This window comes from Lepisma saccharinum, chromosome 4 (assembly GCF_977018435.1).
Source record: "Lepisma saccharinum chromosome 4, izLepSacc3.1, whole genome shotgun sequence".
Taxonomy (NCBI): domain Eukaryota; kingdom Metazoa; phylum Arthropoda; class Insecta; order Zygentoma; family Lepismatidae; genus Lepisma; species Lepisma saccharinum.
In genome coordinates this window covers 112,810,694-112,820,223 of record NC_139232.1, presented here as the reverse complement: position 1 = coordinate 112,820,223, position 9,530 = coordinate 112,810,694, and positions in this window count along the sequence as shown.

Here is a 9,530-nt window from a genome sequence, read left to right as displayed (position 1 = left end):
GTCATTTGCGCCAAGGGTTCTTATTGGTTTATTTCCGCCGTGACATATGTCAAGACCTTTCTTGGCTGATTTTTCCCACAATCCAGAGTGTCATCACCGCCGCGCGCACGTGTGTCGTGTGTCGCGCAAGCGACAAGGACTCGAGTTGAACCTAGGACCGTCGGTGGTGAGATCGTGCGCCTGCACGTAATGCGAGCAAGCAGATTTCATTATGCATCCTTTCAAAGGAATGAACTGTACTGATGTTGGCGTAGTGATTTGTAACTACTTCCTTATCGTCTTGCTTCAATTCTTGAACATCGCACTGCGTAAAACAACATAAAGGAACATAGTTGCGGATAATTATCTGGCTTTCTGTAGCCGACTGCAGAGATAACGCCAGACAAATTGCCAACCATTTAAATAATGGCATTACTTATTTACATGGCACTGATAATTACATAGTCACAGCTGCAGGTTGGACACTAGAATTTCGAATTAATCAGCATTTTTACATGAAAAAATATCTGGCTTGAACCGCCCTGAGAAAAAAATCTACAGGCGGACTAGGATGTATGGTAACAAGGAACGAAATAAAAACAAACATGGGCAATTCGCTATTTTCCAGTCGACTGTATATTACTCGGGGCTTCTACGAAGTCTGAGTACGACAGTCCCAGTTCAATAACCCGGACCACGACACCATGCGTGTCACGTCTCCCTCTGTGGGGAGGGACGCGTGATTGGAGACCTAACTGGACTGTCGAGGCAATTATAAAACCTTACCGCTAGAAGAGCATCGCCCAGCCTTCTCTAAATAGGCAAAACAGAGGAGTACGAGAAAAAGTAGGCCAAGTCGAGCAATGGTTAATTTAATTTACGCGTTACAAAACCACTTCTCTGGGCGGAAAGGGCTTTTTTCCTGCTACGGCGTGCAATTAGCGAAGATGAGGGCCCATCAGGAACTATTTCCTCTATATCAGGCATGTCCAACTTCAATCAAGTAGTGATCTACTTTTTATTGTCACAACAGGCAGTGAGCTACTATTAATCGTTAAGCACCGTAGGGAAAATATATAAATAATACAATAAAGGTAATATGTGTTGAAATGATATGGCTTACCTTTTGGTTAGTGAGACGCGTGGGCCTGCATGTCGTTCACTAGTCTTTGGAAGTCAATCGAGTATTCAGTGAGGGCCACTTTTAGGGAATCCTCGAGATGCTCATCTGTCTTGTTGGAACGTTGTTTACTAATCTGTGGTTTACTCTTCGTAATTTTTAGATAAGATAAGGCCGGCAATATGTTGGACCGAAATATGAGTGCACAATTTCACTGCATCTTCTCAAATTGGGGAAATTTTCCTCTGGGCACGAACTTCCAAAACGATTCTTCTTCAACGCGACTCTTGAGAAAGATGTCATTTTTTAGTGTTGATATCTCATCCTCAAGGGATGGCTGACTCATTGTGTAGTTTTCACTGATAACAGCTGCAATTTCTTTAATTTTCAAATCTGATTTGAACGGGAATGACAAGTATTCTACAACTACGCTAATTTTTTTGAAGTCACGGATTCTGTTTTCGAACTCTTGGATAACCGAACCGATTTCACTCACATACTTATCTGTAGGAGCAACAAAGTCTGGATATTTTTCCAGATGGCCCTGCATGTTAGGAAAGTGATCAAAAATATTATTTGTTAAATCAGTCAGCATTAGCTCGAACTTGGTTTTGTATGATGAAACTACTCATCATTTCGGAAATGCATTTCTTTTTGCCTTGTAGTGCAAGGTTCATTTCACTTAATTTACCTGTAAAGTCTGTTAGAAATGCCAGATCAAATAACCACTCATCATTTTCTAATTTTGGTTTCTCGTCTTCACTCTCCTTCAAAAAAGACTTAATTTCACTCAGCAAACTACGAAATCTTTGCAAAAATTTGTACCTACTCAGCTACCTGACATCAATGTGAAAAATGATATGAGGTTGCCCTTCCTCAAGAGTGAGATTAAATAGCCGCCTTTGAAGTGATAGCCACGAATAGAATTTGCTATTTTGAAAACTATTTGCTACACGTCTGTTAGTGACACGTGACAGAAACAGTGTTGCCAGTGTCTCTCGTAATATTGTGAAAACATCTATTTTTGGAACAGCCCATTTATTCCCTTGTGCAATGTTTTTGAAACTTCGTCAAAGTTCTTTTTCTGTCAAATTCAATAGATGGCCATCCAAATTGTTCGTTGGTATTGTGAAATGTTGCAATAATTTACCCCAGTGAGTTCTGTGCATCAATACACACGATTTGCATTTTTTTTTTCTGCCTTTGGCAACACTTTGCTTATTTGTTATTAAAACATGCATGTTCTTACATATGTTTGTCTCTCTAAATTTTCCCAATATACAGGGCATTGTCTTGGCAGAAAGCGTTTCTTCTCATTCCGTTTCGCTATTCCGTTATACGGTCGTAAACACCGGGTTGCGTGACTTTTCGGACACTCTGTAGAAGTTGAATTCAAATAACGTATATTCGTATAATTACAATAGATAACTGCGATCGACCGGTCGACGGAATACAGACGGATACAGACGCGTTGGGCATGCCTGCTCTATATCATTCGGTTTGCGGAGCAAGGTGCTTTGTGATGAAACCACAGACATTTAGTTACCAGATCGGTAATGATGGTAGTTGCCTGCACATATACCTATAATGGGAGATGATCCATAGATGGCGGTGACGACAAGCACGAGTACTCTAGAAAGAAACAATACTACTCTCTCGGCCTTTTTCTCATTCGCTCGCCCATTTCAATATCTCGTTCTTCCAGGCCCGGATTTAGGGATCTACAGCCCTGGGCCTCTGTCTGGAATGGAACCTCTACTTGGGAAAAGCTGCTTGGAAAATGGTCACAAAACAAAAACAAAACATGCAAAAGAGATATTTAAAATATGAAAAAAAAATTATAACTAGTCATCTCGCAAAACTTGGTTTAAACGTTATAAGTAGGCTCAGCCGATCGACCCGTACCAGTGGTATCGGTATCGGAAAGTGTCTGTTTCATTTTATTTATCGATACCTGCCGATACTTTTCCGGTGTTTTGATCATCCGCGAGGCCCGCGAAAATGCCTCGCGAAGTCTAATTATCCTGGAAGTTACGCAAAATTACATTGATTTTGCGTCAATATTATGTGAAAAAAAATGTATTTTGTGATTACGCAAGTATTTTTATATTATAAGGTCATTTTCTAATATTTTAAAGCACATTTCTGGTAAATTGATGCTTGTAATTGGAGTGGAATACTGACCTAGGAATTTTTAATTGTTACAATTTTCAAAAATCGGTATCGAAATGGTTATTGGTTCAAAGTGGTATCGATATATATATATATATATATATATATATATATATATATATATATATATATATATATATATATATATAGAGAGAGAGAGAGAGAGAGAGAGAGAGAGAGAGAGAGAGGAGGGCCTCACTAAGTTGTTATCCCCGGACCTTAACATATATAAATCCAGGTGTGGACCCTTCCCCTCCCTCCCCCTACCAGCCCTCTCTCTCTCATACACACACCATCTCTGCAAAAGAGAAACGAGATGTGGGAAGAAATAAAGAGGGCGAGAATGGGGGCTCTTGAAGCCTACTCATCTTCTTTCGAAATCACTGGGGTTTGATGAATGATCTTGTAGACGACTTGTAGTATAGTAGGCTACTAGCTGAATATCCGGCGTTGTCCGGGTATTTATTTATCCCAATCTTCTATTAGACAGGAAAATAATAAATTCCCTATAGTGCAAAATGTAACTAATTTTATTTACAGGTATTTAAAAGTATAAGTACAGTATACAAATTATAAAGTAAAATCTTTTACAAATTCACTATAATATTAATTGAACTCAAAACTTGATAATAAACAACATTTTTACTTTCACCTCCAGGATCAAGAATAAATAAATTGAACGGCATTGGGAGTGTCACTATTCACCTTAGCGACCCCGAAAGCTATGGATTCCACACTATTGGTCGTTTTCGATTATTTTTACGTGTCACCCCCTTCCCACCCCATCCCTAGGGGTGCCAGGGGTATCTTACCCCCACAGTATTTCTTTCCAGATTGTAAGTCATATGTGTACCAAGTTTGGTTGATTGCTCCAGGCTTTCGAGAGTTATGCCGGAACAAACATATATACATACATACATTTTTATATATATAGATAGATAAACACCTATGCCGCTAGAGATAGTAGAGAAATTTGTTGCCGATATAGATCTTAACTTCAGTCTTGCTAATAGCCTCATGCTGATGGACGAATGGACAAAAGACCATACATGATTTTGGAGAGAAATTTAATTTTGCATGCAATTCTGATAAACAATACATGTTATTAAGCACAAACCAAACAGCATGCAAACCAAATTAACTGCTATTGTAGGTCATTATTCCCTTGACGTCACTACTGCCTGGGACAAATCGTGAGGGCATGCTCGATTTGATTGCTGTACGCTGAGCATCTGGTGGAAACTTTTGGTACTTTGGTTTCAAGATGAAGGTCGTACATTCAAGTTCTCGGAGAACCACAATATCTAAATCCGATTTTGAATACAGTTACACTTCCTGTTTTGAATTCCATGTGAATGCATGCACCTTGCACACGAGTTACACATACCGTGAGAAACTTCCTGTAAGGGAACAAATGAGAAAATATGTACTTCGTTCTTGTGTAAAGCACATTTCCATATGAAATATAAACAATTTTACTTTAATTGCTACTCTCACGAGGGAAGTGTTGCAATATTACAGTACATATCACCAAATTAAACATAATTTCCCAAGCTTAAGTAGATACTGAAAGAAAGAAAATATGCTTTTCTAGTCTTGCGGAACACAACGGAAATAACAGCTTAAGTAAGTATGGGAAACTTAGCTTTATAGTCAGTTGTTGAATTCAATTAACCTTGCATTGTTTACATCGAGTAAACATGTAAACGACGATGACAACTTAACAAGTTTGGTTTCTGTCTTGAGTCAGTTTACCACGGCCTATAAATCAGACAGTGGGGATGTGAAACCTTCTAGGAACACCACTGAACATTTGTTTCAAAGCTTTAATTTTTCTTCTTGAGCTTACAAATCTATATAAATATCAGCATGATTATCTCTACGGAATAACAATGTACGTGGGTTTCATGTGACGTCAGGATGAGCACAGTCGCCATGTTTGCGGCCATTTTTATTTGTCGTTTGCAAGGAAATATCCACCACGTAGCATTCGTTACTGCACATTTGTTTTAAATCACGAATGTCTGTGTTAGTACTGTCAGGACCTGCCTTTTAAGAGATTATTCCGCCAATCCGCTTGAATTCCGTATTCTTTCAAGAACTAGCCTCAATCATGGCTGCTCAAAGCCACAATGCAACAGTTTGTGACGTAGTAACTTTTGTGGATAAAAACAATCATACTACGACACACACACAATACAGTCACAGACAAAAGTACATTACAAATGGCCACAAGAAAACTATTATCTGTGATTCTGTTTTTGGAAACAATAATCTCTTAAAAGGCAGATCCTGACAGTACTAATACATAATTTGCTCACTAACCGTACGATTAAAATCTCAAATTTAACTTCGGAAGTAAAGAGTACAATTTGTAGGCACGTACGTTGACTTTGGCTGTACCATGAAAGCAGTCTCTCAGATGCCATTAGTCTACATTAGAATACTTCTTCTTCTACAAGCGGTAGAGTATTTGATTAGAGAGAGGAGAGGGTGGGAAATAATATTTCCCTATGCATGCCTCTAAAACGAAGTATGAAGTTGATTTGTTTCGTAAAACGCAGAATTGATGTTCGGCTGCATTTATGTGTATTCCTCGTGTTCAACCATAAATTAGTAGTATTTTTAGTGTTTTCAAAAAACTGCTACGCTGGCTTCGGCCAAATGTCCAGGGCAGTCTTCTCTTCTGAACGGAATACAGACTACACACTTGATAAATTAGTAATTACTAGAGCCCGGAAGTTCAGGCATTTATTTTCGTTAAAATAGGCAGACTAAAAGGCATTTATAATGTGGAAAATAGGCACTAAAAATGAAAAAAAGGCAAAATAAACCGAAAAAAGGCACATTTGGAAGTCGCTTACTTTTATCTATATTTTCTGGCAAAATGTTAAAATCTACATTGGGAAGAGCATTTCAATTTTCTCTGACTTGATTGCACATAACTACAAGGTGTTTTTTAAAGTTCTCAACATTCATTGATAGTAGTCTGTCAGAGAGTGTGACAGTCAGATTTACCGTCATTATTATTATTATCATTATTATTCATGTATGTAGCGGTAAAAAGACGAGTTGATTCAAAGTGTTAAGTGTTTTAATTTGTAAGATTACATATTTGATTTTTGCCAAGCCGACGGGAGGAACGAGACATCCGCTTGTGTAAGGGCGAGCACCTGAAGGGTCACGCTATGCGGCTAAAGCTTAGGAAATTCGACCGTAATGACAAACATTTAAATATCTCGGTTTCCAACGGTCAGATTCATGTGAAACTTATACCAGCGCAGCGGCATGTGTGCAAGGACAGATATGTGGAGTTTCGTCACGATCAAGCGACAATTACGGACGCCAGATCAAATCGGTTCTAATTGATCAGTTTGTGGACAGCGATTGCAATTGAGCTATGGGCGACAGCCAGGCGGAAGCTTAATCCGCGCAAGTCAACTTCGGACACGGTGCGTCCTAGTTTGGAGACAATAGAGCAAAGTGGACTGACCCCTTCGGAAGCGTCACTCCAACGTGCGCATAGCGTCGTTTTTCAAAATCTAAATAAAACGAAGGACATGGTTTTTCGACACACAGTCTTACCGCGATCCTTGTAGGGAGAGCAGCTCCGTGCTACCTCTCCATATACAGTCTTACCGCGATCCTCGTAGGGAGAGCAGCTCCGTGCTACCTCTCTATATACAGTCTTACCGCGATCCTTGTAGTGAGAGCAGCTCCGAGCTACCTCTCCATATACAGTTTTTGCCGCGATTCTTGGAACGAGAGCACCTTTGTGCTACCTTTCGTGTACAGTGGACTTTGTTGTGTCGTGCGAACACCAGTGTGTGTGTGATAGGCAGTAAGTCTACACGAGTGCGCCTACCTCAACCGCTGGGGGAAGTTGAAGCGAAACGTGTTTCCGTGATTACCTTACGCCATTTATAATTTTTGAGAAACAAGGAACACCGGAAACTATGGCGGGCTAGAGGAAGAAAGGAGATGAGGGCGTTACGTCGATTCGCCTGATGTCAGAAGAAGCTACGCCGACGATGCCTATCCGCCGCCATGGAGAGAGAGAGAACGTCGAACGCCGCTCTATTGATACACGACGATGCCTATCCGCCGCCATGGAGAGAGAGAGAACGTCGAACGCCGCCCCATTGATACGCCGACGATGCCTATCCGCCGCCATGGAGAGAGAGAGAACGTCGAACGCCGCCCTATTGATACGCCGACGATGCCTACCATCCACCACGTTGACGTCCCGACGACGCTTACCAGCCGCGACAGAGAGACGTAGAGAGAGATGTTGACGCCCCGACGACGCCTACAACGACCGCTCAGATGCGACGTCCGAACCGCGTCATACCACGGAGATCCACCGATCCCGAGGGGAAGAGGAGCCGGGAAACTAGGTGTTTGAATCCTTCTCGCATCTTCATCGTCGCGACCAAAGGAACCTTTCGCGTGGATACTATGTGTTTCAATCGCCCATAAAGACGCCAGGATGCACCCCGGGAGCTGAGAGATGGTAAAGTATTCATCTGTGTGAACCTTAACACGTGACGGCCCGATTGGTTTAGAGAACGCCCTTGAAATTCGTCGACATTTTGAAAACGCCCACTCAACTCGAAATTTTACATCAAACTCCCGTCGCGCTTGTCATTTGTAATCTATTCGTCTCAGGTCAATTTTTCTTATTCCTTGTGATATTTTTTTTATGATCTTAAATTCATTGTTGTTTGTGCTCCTTTGTATTGGTTTAAAGTGCGTACTATTAGAGTAAAGCGCCGCCCGCTTAATTGCATATTCTACTTGAGGTTTGTTCATTTTTATGTGTCAGCGCTGTGTCGCTGCTAGCTATGTCCGGTCGCATATGTGATTATTTGTTAAAGTATTTGCCTGGTAATGTGAATTGCTCGTCGCGGCGAAGTGTTTAAGTCCCGCCTGCTAGAGAGTACATGTTTGCGTCACTCAACGGAGGTTATTTGTTATGTTTGAACCACGTGAGGTCTTGTAAAAGGAAAACGTCCGCCCACGTGAATGTAATTGCCGTTGAGACGCCTTTGTTTATACTGGTCAAGTAATGTATGGTCACCGCGCCGACTAGTTTCTTTTTTAAAAAACAAAAGGTGAACTTAAGTAAGGGCTGGCTAGGATTTAAGTAGCACTGGAGCAAAATCACAAATGACCTGATTAGACAAAAAGTAAGATAAAATTAATTGAGAATGCAATAATTAGGGCTTGTCGTCATAAAACCTGTACATGTCATGTATAATTTCTAGTGTCGATAACCCCATGAGGATTGAATCTGAGAGAGAATGTGAGAGTGCAAGTGTGGGGACCTGTAATGATTCCATTTTCGTTGGTTACAAATAGAATATATTATTTATTTTCATGTTAATTTTGGGCTATATCATTTTCGTATGCATGTCGCTACCCGTGATTTTCAGGTATGCAGCTAGCCGCTTCCCGGCTACAGGTAAAGAGGTGGTAATTTGGAAGTACATATGTCTTTGTTTTTATTCGATATGGCTTATTACTATGCACTGTTGGTCACCGGTTCCTACACACGAACTTAACCTGGACCGTAACGCTATTTCGCTTGTCCGAGGGAGATTTTGCCGCCTCTATCTAGGTAGTGGTAGCATTTGTCTTCCCGGGCAAGGGAGGGTGTTTCATTCAATCACACAACTTTACCTCGCCCTTCTCCTTCTTCCAAGGATTTCGTAAGCGTGAAAAATTCGCTCTACACAGGGACAGAATTTTTTTTTTGTTACAAATCCTTGAACACTCTGTATATAAAAATTGGCAAACAAATATATGAACACCCTGTATATAAATTGACAAACAAATACATGAACACCCTGTATATAAACATAATATGGAGAGTATGTACACAAAACAAGAACAAGATGTGAGCATTTACGTGTCAGCTTGCATTCCTACGTCGCTCTTACTCTCGTACAGTGCTGTCCACTCTCTGCGCTTCTCATCGGAACAGTTCCACCTCTTGCAGTTCTCTATATGTTGGGGTGCTATGGTCTTCCCAGACGTGCAGTCCACTAACTCCAGAATATTGGCGGCGAGCTTGCTCTTGCAGAAGTACGGACCATCATACATGAAAAAGAGCTTCTTGATTTTCCCTTCAATTTGAGAGCTAAGTCCGTGATTTTTTACGAATGCGAGGTCTCCAGTTCGAATCTCGGCGCCGTCTCTTGCCTGTCTTTCATTGGCCTTCCTCCTGGTTTCTCTCGTCCGTTCGACGGCCATCAGG